This window comes from Lissotriton helveticus, chromosome 11 (genome assembly GCF_964261635.1).
Source record: "Lissotriton helveticus chromosome 11, aLisHel1.1, whole genome shotgun sequence".
NCBI classification, from domain to species: Eukaryota; Metazoa; Chordata; class Amphibia; order Caudata; family Salamandridae; genus Lissotriton; species Lissotriton helveticus.
Window position 1 is genome coordinate 476,705,074 of NC_136072.1, and position 20,771 is coordinate 476,725,844.

Consider the following 20,771-nt stretch of genomic DNA (forward strand, 5'->3'; position numbering starts at 1 on the left):
AAATAGTGGCACAAATGTTTCTGAAACTGCCCCCAGCCGAGCAGCGACTGGTGGGTATGTATATGATCCAGCACCTCATTACTCTGTATGAGGGTCAACATTCTGATCCAGGCCCGTTACATGATATCCTGAACGAGTTACTCCAGTACAGATGGAGAGGTCTAGGTACCGATTTAATTAGTGTCATTCTAGAACAGCGCCACAAGTATAGAACGTTCTTGAACCCGCATTTTGTTCATGTCTCACCCCCAGAAAGTAAACCCTTCTACATAGACAGACAGCATCCGTTACGAGAAGTCCACCCAGTCCAAGGGGCGGGTGGCGAAATGCAACGAGTGTTTGTATACACTCCAATTTCAAAGATGGAACTTCTCGAAATGAAGAAATTAATTCCCTGTCATGACAAAGATCCAGCGGGGTTCCATAGAGAATTAAAAGACATGCTCCGTATGGGAGAATACACTTACCCAGATGTCATTAAAATGTTAAAGGTTCTGCTACCCGCAGGGGTGTATGAAAAGTTAAAGGAAAAAGAATGGGAGGTGGGAGAGAAAAAGATCGATTGGGCAGCTCTAGAAGCTGAAGACAAGGCACGAGTACCAGGTACCGGTCTTGGAGATAAATGTAAAGAATTACCAGAATTATTGATTCAAGTTTTACCCAGATTATTGACAACAAGAAAAGAAGACTGGGATGCAATCTCAGCCTGTAAACAGAAACAAGATGAGGATATTAGTGATTTTTATTCTAGATTTGAGAAATGTTTTAGTATTAACAGTGGTCTCAAGACAAGTAGTGAGTCATACCCTCACCTTTTTGTTACTAAATTAGTCGAGAATTCAAGTCCACAAATTAAAAATCGAGTTTTGAAAGTCGAAAGCACCTGGCAAGCCAATACTCCGTCCCAGATGCTCCAGATGCTCCAGTATCACCAGAATAGAATCAGAGAAGAGCAAGAACACGAAAGAAAACGTATGAAAGACACGAAAATGAAAGTGCTAGTTGCACAATCTATTCCTCAAGACAGTCAGAAGAGGGGTCCGAATCAAGCCAGTCATCCTGCGGCTCCCGTTAAAGGGAACTGCAATTATTGTAAACAGCCAGGTCATTTTATAAACGAGTGTGCAGTTCTGAAACACAACATAGCTACTGGTAAGACCAAAGAAAGACCACGTCCGCCAAGACAAGAACAAGTTTCACAGACTCCTCAGTCACAGAATGCACAACAGACAGTTACAGTACCGCAGCCTATTGCTGCAACACAGCACGTTACATCACAGATGTACCAGTATGCACAGTCCGAGTATCCAGAGTACCAGTCATATTCATGAAACAGCCTAGAGAGGGAGGTAGGCTTGCCTCTCATCGAGATACCTGTAGACCAAGAAGGTCCCTATGTTCATAGTCAAGTATTAGGGAAAGACAGAAAGTTTTTGATCGATACAGGGGCAAGTAGGACCACAATTAGTCACGCCGAAGTTCCAGGGGCTCCGCTCTCAGGCTCAAGAAATGTTTCCCTTGGATTTTCAGGAAAACCCATAGTTAATGAAATATCTAAGCCAGTTACTCTAGAAGTAGGTCCATTGTCCCGTACTACTGATCTGTTACTTACTAAGTCATGTCCAGAAAATCTATTAGGTATTAAGACACTGAAAGAATTAGGTGCAGTTATTTGCTGTTCCCCAGAGGGAATACGTCTGTTCCTACGTGACTTTAAGGGTCACTATGTATTACGAGATTTTGATTCAAGATTGTCTAATGTTCCGCAGCATTTATGGGCGCAAGGTCCAACTGATGTAGGTTACATGCAAATCACACCCTATCGTGTGACTCTCAAACCAGGTGTAGTGTTACCACGAATCAGGCAGTACAGATTGCCACCTGAGGCTGTAGCAGCCTTATCCAAAATTATTGACGAGCTCATGGCTCAGGGAGTAGTTGTAGAAACTGACTCCAATGTATGCAATTCTCCGATCATTCCAGTCATGAAACGTACTGATCCAAATGCACCCCCAGTATATCGATTAGTGATTGATTTGCGAGAGCTTAATAAATGTATTATTCCTCAGTATCCAGTTGTCCCAGATATTTCTTCCCTGTTAACAGCCATTGATTCCGAAGCCATGTTTTTCACTGTTATTGACCTCAAGAATGCATTTTTTAGTGTTCCCATTCATCCGGACAGCCAGTTTCTTTTCGGATTTTGTTTAAATGGAAGGAGCTATATGTTTACACGCGCTCCTCAAGGTTTCACAGAAAGCCCTAGTATTTACAGTCAAGCACTCAAGAGACAACTAGACAACATTCACATGCCAACTGACACTGCCCTGCTCCAGTATGTCGATGATCTACTGATCACAGCCCGTTCTGAACGTGCTTGCGAGCGAGCATCACTTACAGTTCTGTATTTTCTAGCCGAGATGGGGCACAAGGTGTCACCTTCGAAGCTTCAATTCTGTGTCCAGCAAGTGGTATACTTAGGACACTTGCTGTCCAAGAGGGGTAGGCAGTTGACACCCGACCGTATCCAGTTAATAGCGAGTCTTCCCCAGCCCAGAACCCAGAAGGAGGTACGTGCTTTTATCGGCCTTACTTCTTATTGTAGACAATGGATTCCCCAGTATGCATTCCTAGCCAAGCCACTGATACAGTTAACGACACAGGAGGCAGCCGTATCGACTGTCCTCCCTTGGACATCTGACCATACACTTAGTTTTAATGAGTTAAAGAAAGCCCTATGTCAAGCTCCAGTTCTAGCTACACCGAACTACAGTAAGCCTTTTACACTTTTCGTTACTGAACGCGAAGGTACAGCATTATCTGTCCTCACACAAGATCAAGCAGGTCAATACAAGCCCTGTGCTTATTTTTCGAGCACATTAGATCCAGTCGCCCAGGCGTTGCCTGCGTGCCTCAAGTCAGTTGCAGCCACAGCACTGGCTATCAGACAAAGTGATTCCATAGTTTTAGGACATTCCCTGACAGTACAAGTTCCACATTCAGTAGAAGTTCTTTTAAACCGAACACAAACTCAGCACTTGACCATTGCACGTTTAACAGGTTATGAATTGACACTGTTCCAGCCACACATAGAAATTAGACGCTGCAACGTCCTGAATCCTGCTACACTGTTACCATCAGTTAGTTCAAATCCAGACACACATGATTGTGTGGAAGTAGTTAACATTACGACAAAGCCAAGACAAGACCTGACAGACATTCCGTTACCAGATCCTGACCTGACACTTTATGTGGATGGTTCATGTATGAGAACTAGTACAGGAGAACTAGTCGCCGCGTATGCAGTGACTACTGACACTGAAGTTATTGAAACACACCGTATTGATACTCTGTCCGCTCAAGCAGCAGAGCTAGTTGCTCTGACACAAGCCTGCATACACGCCAAGAACCTGAAAGTTAATGTTTACACAGATTCACGTTACGCATTCGGAGTTGTACACGACTTCGGAGTGCTCTGGCAGGAGAGAGGTTTCATGACTTCTCATGGAACCAAGATTCAGCATGGTCTCCTTATTCAAGCCCTGTTAGATGCCATACATTTACCGACATCTATTGCTATCATGAAGTGCAAAGCACATACGAAAGTTACTGACATTATTTCCCAAGGTAATGATTTAGCAGACCGCACAGCCAAGCTTACAGCACAGACTCCAGACATTCCAGTTAATCAGACACATATTCCAGATCCGACTATATGCATGACAGTTAAGGACCCTACTCAAGATGTCATAGATATTCAGTCACATGCTACTCCCGATGAAATCAAAAAATGGTCTGTACAAGGAGGGGTCCAGACAGATCAAGGATGGTTAACGAAGGGTAGAGCCACATGGTTTCTCCCCGATTCTATGGTTCAAGTCATTATCAATACCGCACATAGTCCAGCACATTTAGGAGAAAAAGCTATGTTAGACAGTATCCAGAACATTTGGTTCAATAAGCATTTACGAGCTGCAGCCAAGCAGAAAGTCCGTACCTGTATGATATGTTGTCAGTTTAATCCAGGTAAAAGTGTCCCGGTGGAACAAGGTGGTTTCCAGCCCCCTGACCACCCTTTTGAGGTCCTCCAGATGGATTATATTCAAATGGAGCGATGTCGAGGTTTCAAGTATGTCCTTGTAGTTGTATGCGCCTTGTCCAGATGGACAGAAGCATATCCAGTCCCAGATTACACAGCCGCGACCACTGCCAAGCAGTTGGTTCGTGAATTCTTCCCTAGATATGGACTCCCTAGAGTCGTATATTCTGATAACGGTCAGCCATTCTCCTCAGAGTTAATGAAGCACGTTTCCCTGTTGTTAGGGTACCAGTGGAAGTTCCATTGTGTACGCCATCCAGAAGCAGCTGGACTAGTCGAAAGGCATAATCAGACTCTGAAAATCCGTATAGCAAAAGTATGTAAAGACAAGGGTGTGGATTGGTTAGTAGCTTTGCCAGTCGCTCTGTTTTACATGCGTATGGTCGCACATTCCAGATCAGGTCTGTCCCCGTATGAGGTCGTTTTCGGCCGCCCCCCTAATATGTGGGGTACTCCTAGACCCCGAAGTATTACCGATGTTTCATGTAATATGCTGACAGATTACCTAGCTTCCTTGATGTCTGCCCTCAACTCATGTCGTTCACAGGTTGCCGCCGCATTTCCAGACAATACCGAGGTGGCACCGCACGAGATCGTTCCAGGATCCTTGGTGATGATCAGAAATTTTGACAGATCAAGTCCGCTGGAACCACGTTGGAAGGAGCCACGTCAGGTCCTCTTGACCACCCGAACTGCCGTCAAGTTGGAAGGCAGGAAGGGGTGGGTTCATCTTTCTCATGTAAAACTTTTTAATGGACTGAAACCCGCCTTAAAGAACATTTCCCAGGATTCGAAGGATTGCCAGAATATTGTTTTAAAGGACTGTCCCGCACCGGACATTATTACAACCCCTCCCTTGTTAGAGAAAACTCCGCAACAGGAGTATAAGTTAAAGCTCAGGTCTAATAAGTCAGCCAGTTTGATTGTATAAGTCCTCCCCTAGGTGAAACGGTTAGACTGTTTCTGACATGTATAAAATAGACCCCCATAGTGAGAGAGTCAGTCAAAGTTCACTTAAATGCATCGTTTTTCTAAGTTTCATATTGTTTCTTAGCATAATGATTTCCTGCACCAGTTATGCTTTCTATCTGTGTTTTCCAGTTCCTCATGTAAATATGTCTGCTCATGCTACAGTAGAGCACACGTTTAGTGATCTGCCTCCTCACGAATATTCATACCGCCTCGCCATGCGTAATAACACATTCATCCGTATGTTACATTATTCACACCAGACCAGCAATGCCACTAATTGTTGGGTGTGTGGTCGACTTCCCCCTTTTCAGACACCGAAGGGAGTTCTGCCACTCTTTCCTTATCCATTCTCACACAATGGTTCGTGTGGAGCATGGTCCACGTTAACGTCATCCTCAACAGATATGTCTTTTCTTAACAGTACATGTTTTCCAGACAAGCAAGGTTTCCCCCACAGAACAGGTTTAGATTTAGAAAATGAAGTATATAATTTAGGAAATTATTCGTCGAATTTCATGGTTCTGAATGTTCAGTCTGATACTACTCCAGACTCACCCGCTATTTCAGTACTACCAGTCAAAGGCGAATTATGTGTCCGTAGTTATGGTTCTGTACATATAGGTCATAGTGAATGTACTACTGTTATCCAGTATAGTGACAGTGGGAAATCTATTTTCAAAGCTTCACGTCATTCTTATTTTGTTTGTGGTCAAACTGCATATGTTCGTCTGCCCCTCGATTGGGAGGGAACCTGTTACATTGCTTTCCTACTGCCACCTGTTTTTCTAGCCCCACCTGACTATCATAGGAATTCTTTCTTAGTACACACTAGACACAAGAGAAATCTCCCGATTGTCGATTATACTGAAACCGCCGCAGAGCAATTCATTGATATAGATAAAGGTGTTTTCCCTTATTTAGGTACAGTTGTAAATAGTAAGCTAATCCGTAGGTTAACAAGAACCCTTGAAGCAGTAGTAGATGAGACTGCCTCCGCTCTAGGTAACTTAACTGAAGAGCAGTCCTTTATGAGAATTGTCGTTTTACAGAATCGTCTCGTCCTTGACGTCATACTGGCCGATAGGGGCGGGGCCTGTAGAATTCTCGGATCCAGTTGTTGTATTTTCATTCCAAATAACGCGCCGTCTGTTTATTCAGCTATAACCAGACTCCATAAAATTGCCCATCTGTTACACCAAGATCCAGGCACCTGGACATGGTCCGGTTGGTTCTGGAATATAATTTCCGCATGGGGATGGAAAGTCCTGTCCTTCTTAGGTATTGCAGTAACGATCATATTTAGCTGCTGCCTCTGTATACAATGTGGCCCTGCGATTTGCAGCATGTGTGCTACCTCTTGTATTCCTAGTCCCAAGCCCCGTTCTAAATCTCGTTCCAAGACAATTCGAGACGAGCAAATGGTACTGTATGAAATGATAGACGGTATCATGAATATTGATGTTTCCTGATGGAAACGTAGTGACAAGGAGGGAATGTGGAAAAGTAAATTTTGCCATGTTCTGTGTCCCTACGCCTCACCCATCATGTGTTATGTGTGCATGACCAATATGCATATGTTATTCCCTATGCCCGATTAAAGACGCAATTACAGTTGTGTCCACCTCTAGTATGTTAGTTTCCAGTCCTCGTGAATACTACGAATATCAGGCCTATGTAAGTAATGTTGCCACGTTTCTCAGTGTGCACGTTATTCAATTATAAAGTCCCCGTTTCCAGGCCTCAAAAGGGCCCGGACCACAGATTCAACTCCTGTCTCCTGAAAGCCTCGCTGAGGAGCGACACAGCCCCCACCTGTATCCTCGACCCTTCACTCACTTCCTGCCTTGCAGTGCCCGGTGCAGCCCGGCTCTGCCTCTGAGTCTACCAAAAGTATGTTATAGTTCCTGCTATCAGTTCAGTCCTCCTCCTCTGCATTCCTGAGCTACTGAACTGCATCAATAGTTTCCATCATTGTCCAGCCTTCTCGTCTCCACGTTAGAGTAATACTGTATTTAATAGTCATTTAATATTCTTCACGCACTACATGTAGAATAATGCATGGTCCAGTCTTAGAATCAGGTTAGCTTTTCCCCTCATGACTTCTAGTTTATATCAACATGTTCCCTAAACAGTAGATACCAGATAGGGTTTAGGTACATGTCGCTCCGACCCTCCAGACTCTAGTCTCTGCTCCTAGCACAGAGTTCATAGCCCCCAGCTTCTCCTAGTAACACGTCATTGCCAATTTTCGCGCACCATTAGGTTAGAGGTCCCGGCTCCTTAGGTAGCCCCCTCCAATGTTTCCGCCCATTCATGACATATTCTGTTACGTTTGCATCACATGTCTAAGTAAACTCCCAGTTACACCTCTTTTTACTGTTATCTCTCGAGACTGTTACATGTCACGCCTTCTGCTCCACCCACTGCTACGCCTACTGCAATGTAATGCTATGTGTTTGCGCTATGTATATAAGTCAATGTTTTGTTATTAAATGTTAGCGCGCTCATCCCAGACCAAGCCCCAGCAGCTGCTGGGCCTCTTTTCCCCTGCTGGGCCCCAGTTGTCCTGCTGGGCCCTGTCATTCTGTTCCTATGCAGGTTGTCCTGATCCTGTCCTTATGCTGTAATAAACCTGCAGAAACTCCTACTACCTCGAATCTTGACTCTTATTTATTGAGCTATCTGTTATGCTATAAGTCTAGTCAAAAATAGGGTATTATTTATTTATTTACCACACTACTCTCCCTTTTGTCTCTTCCTCTGTCCTGAAACAGCAGTCATGCTTGTCAATCTTGTCTGTCTCTGTCGGGATGGGTAATAACGTAGCGGGATTGAGTGTATCACACCTCTTTATATGGATGTGACTTGCTAGCAGGGTAAGTTCGTAACTGGATAGTCGAGCGCTAGTAAGGTGTTGTGTCTTTGTCCTATTTAGTAAAATGTCTACTGCATGCGGAACCATAACGATCAGAGTGTTATTCATGACTAATCCAGCAGACTGTCGAATGCAGACAGCTGCTGCGGCTGTTGCTCTTAGACAACTTGGCAGTGCCTTAGCCACTGGATCCAGAGTTGCCGAAAAATACGCGCATGGGCGCTGTTTGTCCCCAAAGAGTTGCATTAAGACTGATAATGCACAACCTTCTTTTTCGTGGACATACAATGTAAAAGGCTTACTGTAGTTGGGGTTTCCCAACACAGGAGCCGAACACAATGCATCGCGCAACTCGCGGAAACTCGTCTGACAATCTTCAGACCAAGGCATAGGTTTAGGCGTGTCTTTGCGGAGTAGTGACAGTAAGGGTTTGGCTAGTAGTGAGAAATTCGGTATCCATTGTCTACAGTACGATGTAATGCCCAAAAAAGCTCGGACACCTCTCAGTGTCCTTGGGGCACATACAGCCTGATTCATGAAGCGAAATAGCGCCCGCAATGGCTGCGAAAACGCAATTGCGGGTGCAAAACACGGAATCGGCATTCAAGTACGAAATAGCGAAATCGCAAAAAAATAATAGCGATTGGAATAGCGATTACGCTGTAATAGTCGCAGACTCCGGGAAGTCGAGCATTAGCGATACGGAAATAGCGACCAACCACGGAATCTGCGAAATGAATAGCGAAACGCAATATTGTCTCAATCGGCATTCATGAAAGAAATACATTAGCGAAAAAGCGCTAAATCACACGTTTGCGCGGCGCAATTTAAGGACAACTCAAAGCAGGTGGTAACCATAAAAGCCATGATTAAGTAAAATTTGAAAAACTGTTGGCCAATCACCAACAGGTCCAGGCCTGACCAATCACACATAAGGACATTCAGCAGCAGCATTAGGCGTTCCACAATGCCTGGGATGTACATGGTGGTGAGGCGGCGAAGGCTACAGCGAGCAGCACGGAGGAGACGCATGAGGCAGGCAAGGATTTACCGGCAGCGGGTCACCTTGCTGGGCCAAACCAGAGAACAGATGTATGCAAAATACAGGCTGAATGGGGAAATGATCACCTGGCTGATACAAGAACTCGACCCCATCATGCAGCACCCAACAAGGCGAAACAATTCTGTGCCCACACATGTGCAGGTATTGTGCAGCCTGCACCTCCTGGCCTCCGGCAGTTTCCAGGGCATAGTAGCCGCTGCTGGGGGGATATCCCAGCCCACCATGTCACGCTGCCTCCACACTTTTGTTGACGCCATGCTCAGCCAGCTCCACCGGCACATCACATTTCCCACGAGCCAACAGGAATTGGACCTGACAAAACTACAATTTTATAATGTCGCCCATTTTCCCCATGTCCTCGGCTGCATAGACTGTACCCACGTCGCCATCTGCCCACCAGCTGGCACGGAGTATATGTACCGCAACAGGAAGTCCTACCACTCCCTCAACATACAGATGGTCTGCAATGCCAAGACCATCATCACTGACATTGTGGCCCAGTACCCAGGGAGTACCCATGACTCCTTTATCTTCAGGCACAGCGGACTCCACACACGACTGATCAGGGGAGAGTTTGGGGAAGGACACCTACTTGGTAAGTACACTTTGTCGACAATGTCACATTGCTATGAAGTAACTGCGCTGCACAGGCAACCAACATCTGCTCCTCTCATTCAGGTGACAGTGGCTATGCCCTACGGGAATACCTCCTGACCCCTTACCTCAACCCTGCCACACCTCAGCAACGGCGCTACAATGTTGCGCACATCCGGACAAGGAACTGTATTGAAAGGACATTTGGCCTGCTCAAGAGCAGGTTCCGTATACTGCACAAGACAGGTGGGGCCATGTATTACAGTCCTGCAGCGTGCTGCCGCATTGTGGCTGTCTGTGCAATGCTTCATAACATTGCAACCAAGCGCCGGATACCAGTTGACATCTCAGGCAGTGAATCTGAGGGGGACGACCGGCCACCAGCACATGCGCACCATGCACGCGGGGAGAACCCAGCTGAAGGCCACAGACGTCGCAACCACATCACAGCTAACAATTTCTAGCCCACCCCCTTCCCCCACCCCACATATCACAATTGCATTCAAAATGTAATGATTACACAAGGCGAATGTGTGCAGCAAAATAAATGTATTTGTTTGATTCACAAGAAAAAAGGGTCATGGTAACAACTATTAACGAAATACAGTATTCCTGCATACTGCATGTGAAGGTTCATGGCAGGCTTAGCGTCAGCCTGCGCCTGTGTCCCTCACACAATGTCATTGGCGCCTCCGGCGCGTAATTCCCAGGCGCCTGTGAGGCTCTTCCTCATCCTGGGCAGCTGTACCAGGCGTAGCCCTGGTGCTGCGCCTAGGTGGGGGGACCTGCGTGGCAGAGTGGCTGCTCACACTGGCGGCACCCTCACTCGCATCGTCTCCCCCTACAATGGCCGGTAGCACAGGTGTATGCAGTGCGGTAACGGCGGTGGTCAAGTGCTCCAGCACCCGGGTAATGTCCTCGCAGCACTGGACCAGTTGGTGCTGCTGGGTCAAAGAGCGCCGCGACAGCTGGGTGGTGGCATTTGCTGCCACATAATTTGACCGACTATAGGTCGACACCCGGCTCAACAGTTGGTGGTGGCGCCTGCTTGCAACACTGCGGTGCTTCACGAGCGCTGCAGTATTGTCCTCCATTGCCGCCGTCATGCGGTCCATGGCCGCCGTCATGCGGTCCATCCGCTCGCCGACTCCCGCCACATTGCGGCCAATCTATTGCAGCTGGAGCTGGATGGCTCCTTGCTGCTGCGACTGGCGCTGGTGTATTCGGAGCATGCGCCGCTCCACGCTCATGCAGGCATGGAGATGCCCGTTGCCCCTCCTGCTGTGCGGCCGCTGTGTTGCGGATGTGGCTGGCCCAGATCTGGTTGGACGAGCTGCAGGTGGTGTAGCAGCTGGTGTTGCAGGTGCGGCAGGCACTGGAGGCACATTGGTGGGGTGCCTGGCTCTGGCAGCCGGTGGGCCTGCAGATGTAGCAGCAGGTAAGGTGGGGGCCCTGGCCTTGGCAGCCGGTGGGCCTGCAGATGTAGCAGCAGGTAAGGTGGGGGGGCCTGGCCTTGGCAGCCGGTGGGCCTGCAGATGTAGCAGCAGGTAAGGTGGGGGGCCTGGCCTTGGCAGCCGGTGGGCCTGCAGATGTAGCAGCAGGTACGGTGGGGGGCCTGGCTGCTGGTGTTGGCGCAGCGGCAGGGGCTGGTGGCTGGGTATCGGGTAGGGATTCCTCCTCCTGGGCCTCCTCATCAATCAGCAGCCTCTCGCTGTCACTGCTATCACCTGTGAGGGTAAGTGGATACTCATTAGGTGCATGTGACTGTCAGACGTGCAGATGTTACATGCATGCTGGGTGTCATTCCCTGGATGGCTGTGGATTTGCGCACTTTGGAACCTTTCTGGCCGCATTGTGGTACTACTACATTGTGGACATACTACGTCTCCCACAATGCTTCAGGGCATTTCCTGATGCACAACATAGGCATGACTAAGGGCCAATGAGTGAGCCTATTTGGTCAGGGACGGTCATAGGGGACAGGGTCGCAGTCGCATGCCACTTACCTTGGGTGTCTTGGGTGGGGCGGGAGGAGTCCAGAGGGGTCACGCCAACACACGCCTCCCTCTCCAAGGTGTCCTCAACCTGGTCCTCCAGGGGTGTGTTGGGTGGGACAGTCGGTCCACCACCTCCAGTGCCTGATGCCTCACCAAGGCGCTCCGCCACCCTCTCCTTGGCACGCCCTCGGAGGTCGTACCAGCGCTTTTTCAGCTCCTCCAACGACCTGTCCGCAACGCCCACAGAGTTGACGCTGGAGGCTATCCCCACCCAGATCCTCCGCTTCTCCTGCTCTGGGACCCTCCTGGAGTTGGCACCAAAGAGCTGGTCGTGGTTGTCCACCACCCCTTCAATCAGGTTCTCCAGCTCCTGCTCGGAGAACTTGAGTTTGCGCTTGCGGCCAGCGCTGTTGCTGGGGCCAGGGACAGGTTCGTCGGACATGGCGGTCGCTATTTCGGCCGGTTCGGGAGTCGCTAACGGAGGTTTAGCGTCAGCTTTCCGTCGTGAACACTCGAAGGATAGCGTCGCTGTGGTGTTTGGGGGTGGGATTTGGCTGCTTCCTGGTTGTGATGTCATCACGGTGCTCGGAATGCGTCTTCCCGTTTTCCCGATCCCGCGAGAATGCGACTCGCATTCCCGATCGCGCGGGATTGCGAGTCGCAATCCCGTGCGATCGGGATTGCGAGTCGCAATCCCGTGCGATCGGGATTGCGAGTCGCAATCCCGATCGCAGGTAGCCGGAAATAGCGATTTTTCTGCGTTTTTTGTAGGTCGCTAACAGCTTTAGCGCCCGCGTGCGAGTCGCTATTTTTTCCCCGAAAAGTACATGAATGCCGTTTTGCGTTTCCTCAATAGCGAGTCGCTATTAATCGCTATTAGGGACACGCAAAACGGCCCGTACATGAATCAGGCTGTTAGTTCTGTGATTGCCTGTATTCTTTCTGGTGTCAGTCTCCTTCCCTCCTTCGATAAGATGTGACCTAGGTAGGTTACTTCTTGTCGACAAAATTGCAGTTTTGAAAGGGAGACTTTGTGCTTCATGTCACATAGGTGACGTAATAGCGACAACGTAGCTTCCTTGAAAATCTCTTCAGTGTCTGCAGCGATCAGTAGATCGTCTACGTACTGAATCAATGTTGACCCATCTGGCAGTACAATTGTGTCTAGTTGTGTTTTCAAAGCCTGACTGAATATTGATGGACTTTCGCAGTAGCCTTGAGGAGCGCATTTGAAGCGGAAGCTTCGTCCTCCTAAATTGAAGCCGAAAAGGTCTCTACTCTCTTCGGCGATCGGGATGCTGAAGAAAGCGTTCTTCAGGTCAATCACCGAGAACCAAGCTGCTGAAGCTGGAACCATTGTCAATAAAGCAGTAATGTCGGGGACGACTGGAAACTGCGGTATAACTACCTTGTTGACTTCTCGGAGGTCAATCACAAACCTATACACAGGGGGCTGTGAAGGATCAGTACGTTTCAAGACCGGTAAAACTGGACTGTTACAAATGTTTCCTGTTGTTTCCTCGATAACATCTTTATCGACCAAATCATAAACGATCGTTAACAATGCCTGTTCGCAGTCGTTAGAAATTTTGTATTGGGGAATACGTGGCAATCTGACGTTTGCTTTCACAGTTATGACATACGGTGCTATCTCTAAACGACCTACATCGTTGGAACCATTAGCCCATAGTATATCTGGAAGTGATGACAATTCGGTTGGGATACCTTCTTTGGACAAGTACATTGGAGAAATGACTTTTCTCCCTAAAGTAAGCTGTACTCCCGAGGGAGAACAGTACAAAGTCGCGTACAACCTCTTTAGCAAATCCAATCCTAACAAATTTTCACCGCAACCTGTTGTAAGAATGAGGGGTGCTTCTAATTCACAGGGGCCAACAGAAACGGAAACAGGACTAGAGATCGGGTTTCTAACAGGGGCGCCAGAGAAGCCTACTGAGACATTCATTTCGCCAGACAAAGGTGCGCCAGGAAGTTTTGAGTGCATAATAGAACTTTTTGTAGCACCAGTATCCAGCAGAAATGGCTCTGACACTCCTGAGGTAATTACCTCGACATAAGGTCCATCCTGATCTACTGGAACTGAAACAACTCCCTCTCTTTGTCCATGGCTGTCCTAGCGATCGTTACCCTCATTGTCGTGTTCGGTGTAATAGTCGTCAGCATAGTACTGAGCTGACTTGGACGATGAATTACCCTGTTGATCAAAGCTATTCATTGATTTCTGAGGTGGAAAAGAAGTTATATTCTGAGTGAAATTTCCACGGCCTCTACCTCTAGAGGCATGCTGAACACCTCTTTCCCTTACACCTTGTGCACCGTTTAAACGTCGTGCAAGAGCCGGACAATTATTCCTAAAATGGCCCTCTTCTTTGCAATACGCACATTGATTCGGGCCATACGTAGGACGCAGATGGGAGAGCTCGTTTCCTTGCGCGTCTCTAGAGTACTGCTGATTCTGTTGATAATTAGGCTGGCTAGCCATACGAGGCTGATAGGCCTGTTGGAGAAGAACTTTTCAAATCTTTCGTCTTTTTGTCTGCCTTGTCTAACTCGTCTTTACGCCTATTTTCATAGTACTGGGCTGTTGCTAGAATCTGCGCTGACGTAGAGACAGCCCAAGCACTTTCTGAGTCTTTTAGTTTAGCACACAATTCAGGAAGCAAATTGTGTACAAACTTGTCTACAAACAGTCTTTGGCCACCCTCGGTAGCCATATCCTGACCACTATGGTCAGTGAAGGTTTCCTCAAATCTCGTGAAGAAGTCAGACACATTCTCGTCTTTCTTCTGCTTGCACGCGGATAGCTTGTCCCAGTTTACATGTACTTCAGGCATAATTGTCTTCATGTATGCGATAATTCTACCAGGAAGTGCAGCTATTAACGGCTCAGGCTTGAAACCACCGATTTGTCTAGCATCTGTAGTCGCAATGTTTGCCCATGAGTCACCTAATTCTTGGTCATGATCCGTGTGACGTATCTTACTCCATAAAGGATGTGGAACAATGTTCCCAAACAACATGTCTATATCCGCTAAATTCATTATACATGAGCTTGCAGTTTGGGACAACTCCTTATAATACCCAGTCGGGTTTTTACGGCGATCGGGTAGTGTCTGCTTGAGTGCTAGAACTTCGGATCTTTTCCAGGGGACATGTACCCATACACGCTGGAAATGAGGCAGAACCGGTGGAACTGCAGTTGCGTCACCTTCCCTCCAGACCGGAGGAACCTCTCTCATGGGGTACTGTCTCGCTCTTTTCCTACTATACGTACCACTGTCAGAGGATGACCCAGAATTACCACCTGTACTTCGATGTGATAATAATATCTCTACTGCTCTTTCAACGTCGGGACCAACTATCATACCCTCCCCAAATTTAAATCGTAACCTACACAACTCCTGCAGGTTGCTCTTCTGACCATTATCTTCCAAATCCTCACACAGGAAAACACACATCTGCTCAAAGACGTATCTTTGCCTTGGTTCATCCCATTGACGGAAAACGTTCATGACAGACTCTACATCATATCTCGCTGTATCCATAGCCCAATTTCGTGCTAACTTATTCAATGTTTCCCTTTCCTGATAATCAGGCATTTGGCTTCGCAATTGTCTTCGTTCCGTGTTAGGGGTCGTTTTAGGCGACCGAAAAAGTGGTGAAGGAAAGTTAGTAACAATGCTGGCCGTTTTATGCCAGACGAAAGGTGAAAGTGGAGGAATAGCTGGTAGTAGAACAGAGTCACGCAAAGCAGAAACAGAAATGTTCGTAGAACGAGTATCAGAGAGACTAGAAGGTGCGCTAGGCGAAATTTTAGAAGGAACGGTAGGAGAAATAGATGTGATCGGTGAGCCTTGAGGAGGCTGTGCCAAAGAAACAGGAGCCAGCTGAAGAGTAGCTGGTGAGTGCGGTAAAGGAGCCTGTATTACAGCTACCAAAGGTGCAACGAAAGGTTGCGGAGGTGCTGTGGCATTTTGTGCATAGGGTGGCGGAGAATTTAATAGGTGGGACATCAATGGATCTTTCTCGGATCCTTCCTGTTGACCTTTTCCTCTATTTGGCAGCATTGGGTAACATTTATCTATTGCTAGTTCCTTGCTCCTAAGCATCTGTTCGCTCTCCTGCTCTTCCTCGTTATCTCTGTATGCAACGGCAGCTTGCACCATTGACATACCTCTTTTATTCTTTTTTGATAGTCTTATTTCTTTCTGTTTGGCTTCCTTGCGCCATAAGCGGAAAGAGTCAAACATTGCCGGCCGGGCTTTCTTCTTGAACAATTTGACCTCTAAGTTATCTAATATTTCTTGGTCGAAACTACCATATTGGGGCCATTTTAAAACACCATCCTTGCGGGTGTATTTTATCCATACCTCGTTATATATGATAGGACCTACGCCGTGCTTCACATAGAGTTCATACATTGGAGTTCCAATTGGAGGAACCGGACAAGAATCTTCCAACTGGGAGTCCTTACTACAACCAAGACAAAACAAGTTTCCAAGTTTGCTAAAACCAGGCATCTTCGCTCACTGGTCTAGCTTCAAACTTCAAAGGATTATCTGTTACGATATTTCTCGTGAATACACGAGTCCTTCGGCTTTGGGGCTTGCAAGTTCCAAATCAAGTCGTATCTCAAGGATACCAAAAACTAAGAACAAACTAAGGACTAGGAGACGCTCCACTTATACTTAACTGAAGTATTTGAAGATCGATGACGTCGCTAGAAGACTCGTCTATCGTTTCGCTCTACCAAGGATCACTGGGTCCAAAACAAGGCAATAGTCAGGGCAGCAGTCCTTCGTAGCCGTCGGGACGCGGGGAACCTCGCAGCAAAGACCTTCGGAACCACGTCGACATACAGGGGTCGCTGAAGTGGCTGGCTGTCCTCCGGAATTTTCACACGAAGCTCCTCACGAACATCTGGCTTGGACCGTCACCGCTTGATATCGCCCCGAGTTGGGCGCCAACTGAGGTAACGGGTTTTTAGGAACCCGCTGATGTCAGGGGATAACACCCGAAGACCTCTGAGTTCCCTTGTTCCGGACCACAGAAACACGTAGTCTTCTAGTCGCAGTCAAAGATCAAGTTTTATTGGTAGCTACCAAGTAACACGTGTCCCAGAAGTACACCACACAGAGAGTAGGTTCTTGGGAGACTGTTCGTTTTTACAGAACCAGCCGTCTCCTTATATATCAAATATATGGCTTCAAGCAAGAATTCTTGAGTTTATGGTATGGCAACACACATATTTCTACAACAATACAAAGAGCGAAGTCATGTAAGCAAGCCCATATTTTAGATGTCCAGTTTGCTGATAGATTACCCAGTTGGATCGGGAACTCCCATCAGATATAGATGAACCACCAATAAAGGAAGGTACAACCCAGCCATAAAAAGGGCCATTAACAAGATACGGGGACAGGTGCGTGTTTGAAGGAAACATGGGCTGTATGTAGTGAATGGTTCGTGGAATGTTTAAGCGTAGATGCTATCGTATTCGGCCACGGGCGAGGAGCTGCCTAAACAGGTTTGGCCGAAGACAGTGGAGTCATTTGGGACAGGTCAGGGGAAAGTCACGAAAGGTGGACGTGTCTATTTGGATCAAGCTCGACCTTTAATTGACTTATCATGAGGGCAAGATGCAAGATGGATGCCGTTCACAAAATGGAGTTTAAGGGATGGGACGGAAACTGTGATTTAGGGGTGTTGGCAACCCTCGATTGTAACGCAAATACATAGGAATGATGTCCTAATCATTATCGGTTCGTAGACACCAAAATCGTCTCGGTACGTTGAGGTTTCGTGACACGGGTATTGGACCTCGATATCGGGAAAACCACAGGGTCCGGATTTTGGGAACCACAGAACAATGCCCTCACCTTATTCTTGCGTGGCCCTGTATGGCTTGATAAATCAAGAGTAATGGAACATTGCATATCATTGCATTGTGTTACACTGCCCCAGGGAGGTTTCCATGGGTGGAGCATTGGTGTGACCACCCATCCACCCTTAGATTTTGGTGTATTCCCAGATTTACAAACACCGATAGACCTGGGAATGTATCCAATTGCTGTGCCTCCTCACGTAAGGTTTAACAAGGAGAAATATCTTTATTTCTCCTCGTTGTTTCCTCTTGCTATGTATGCTGCAGAATGTAGCACACATAGAAAGAGGAGCAAAGTAAATATTTATTTGTTGATTAATTAAAATCATTACAATCGATAAAAAAACATACATGAACAATAAAAACGACATTATGACTTCAAATTCACACAAAAAAGGAATAAGATTTGACCAATTACTATTTTAAGCAGCCACAACATTAAGTTTCTTAAGGTCAACATTTAGAAAATCATTATATACACAAATAAACCACATAAGCTAGTTAATTTCGAAATGATAAGAAGCATGAGCAGTGAGCAATGTTCATGATGACAATTCTTAACAGATAAAATGAATATTACATAGACCCGCAGATTAGATGATATCAGTAAAGTTGACAAATGAGGTAGATAGCAAATAGTAAAATGCATTTGTACTGACGTTATAATCACAATATAATATGGCTAAAATTCTAGAGTCTTTATTCTCTAAATATACTTATAACCACATTAATGTATGTGCCTATTTTATAAGACCGCCTCATCACAAGATAATAGTTTTTTTTCCAGCTATTAAAATAAATTTAACAAAACGAAAAGTCATTTGTGGCGATACGCCAGTGAGACATGTGATGATGGCATTTCTACAGGATCTTACCCCCAGTTCATTAAAGATGGATTTCAGTAGCAATTTCCGCTCATCTAATAATTGGGGACACAAAGTTACAATATGAACTAGTGTTTCATCACATAATCCACACAACCTACATACTTTGGAAGGCCATTTCTTTCCCATTTTGGAAATCCATCCTTAGAAGGATATCGCCCAAACCGTATTAACATGAATCTATTTTTAAAAACCGGTTTTAAATAGGACAGCAAATATGGTTGTGGTTCCAATTTTCCAAAAGAGTTAGCAACTGACCATGAATGATTCTTTTTCCTAAGCTCATCATTGTCAGTTATGGTCGACAGTAGATTAACTGATTGTTTTATTTATCTTTTAAATGCGTCTTTACTTCTAACTTCATCTTCTAAATTTGGGCATTCAAAGTTAAGTAAACACTCATTCAAATATGTTCTCCAACTGCTTGCATGATCACTCCTCAGAATCTCATGCCAACACTGACATGAGAGAGAAACGTTTTCTGATCGTGATAATGATAGTAAGGATTTTAAATAGGTAGATTGCCGAGCCAAAGTTTGTCTTTTTAGTCCAAATTCTAATCTTACGTTGGCACTGCCTATATATCTGGGGATCCTGTAAACTGATTTATAAACTTTTATCTGAATGTCATCTAATATTTTTGCATCTTTGCCACGGAAGATCATCGAACGATATTCCAAAGATGGAATCAGTTTAGCTTTCATGACCTTCATCAAGTGCTCATAGCTTGGGCATAATAACTTATCCCTTAACTTTCTAAATGTGAATGATAGCGATGTTGCCTTTGCCTCAAGGTTGCTATAATGCTGCCTAAATGACATATTCTCATCAAATGTAATTCCCAGATATTTGTACGATTTTACTGATTCAATAAACAGCCCTTTAACGTTCCATACTTTTGAACCTACTTTCTTTCCTCCTATAATCATACTTTTTGTCTTTTTAGTATTTATTTTAAGACCGTTCAAAGTAATATATTGATTGAAAGAATAAACTATTCTTTTTAAACCTACGACCGTGTGACTCAGTAATATTGTATCGTCAGCATATTGCAAATATTTAATCTCTTTACTATTGTATAGCTGGAGAGTGGGCATTGACATCATTAAAATGAGATGGTAGATCAGACATAAAAAGATTAAAAAGACAGGGGGCTAATACAAAGCCTTGCTTCATACCCGTATTTGTTACCAGCTGGCGTGTAGTGTGTCTGCCATCGCCGACTTTAATCTGGACCCATGTATCGGTATATAAAAGTTTAATCATGTCTAATAAATGACTTGGTATGCCCCAATTCAAGAGCTTTGCCCACAATAAGTCTTGCGGTACAGAGTCAAAAGCAGCTTTTAAATCAATAAAACATATATTCAGCTTTTGTTTCCTATATTTATCCCTGTCGGACAATAAAGTCAATAAAATCAAGTTTGTTTTGGTAGATTCTCTCTTCTAAAACCAGTTTGGAAAATTGGGATTAGGTCCTTACTTGATGCCCATGCTTCCAAGTCTTCCAGAAGACAACTCGCAAATATTTTCGATAATCGATAATTGGCGGGATTGTCATGTGGGCCACTTTTATATATTGGCTGTATAATACTTCCCTTCCTGCACAATAACAATACTGCTTACTACACAGGCACCCTTGCACCATGATGCAAGGGTGCTTGCATTGGCGCTGGGCAGCACATTGTTCACCAAGCACTAGGAAAAGACAGGAATGTGTATATATATATATATATATATATATATATATATATATATATATATATATATATATAGAGGAGGTCGCACCAGAAGGGGTTACTGCACACAATCCACCGGCAGCAGCAGTGAAAGTCAGCCCTCAAAGTTTCCAAATGAGACTGCCAAACGTGTTTCGGGCAATTTGCTCTCCTTGTTCACTGGCTCTACAACATGGAAGCAGGGAAGTTTGTGAGAACTACTTCATGGGGATTTGCGGCACCCAACCGGGTATTACTGGAATGGAGAGTCAATGAGCAGCTATGAGCCAATCAATCAATCAATCAATCATTGCATTTGTATCGCGCGCTACTCACCCGGAAGGGTCTCAAGGCGCTGGGGGGAGGGGGTTGCTACTGCTCGAACAGCCAGGTCTTGAGTTGTTTCCTGAAGGCGAGGTGGTCCTGTGTCAGCCGGAGGTGGATGGGGAGGGAGTTCCATGTCTTGGCTGCCAGGTAGGAGAAGGATCTTCCTCCGGCGGTGGCTCTTCGGATGCGTGGTACGGCGGCGAGGGCGAGGTTTGTAGAGCCTAGCTGGCGGGTGGGTGTGTAGAAGGTCAGGCGGTCGTTGAGGTACTTGGGGCCCAGGTCGTGGAGAGACTTCTGTGCGTGGGTGAGAAGCCTGAACGTGATCCTTTTGCTGACG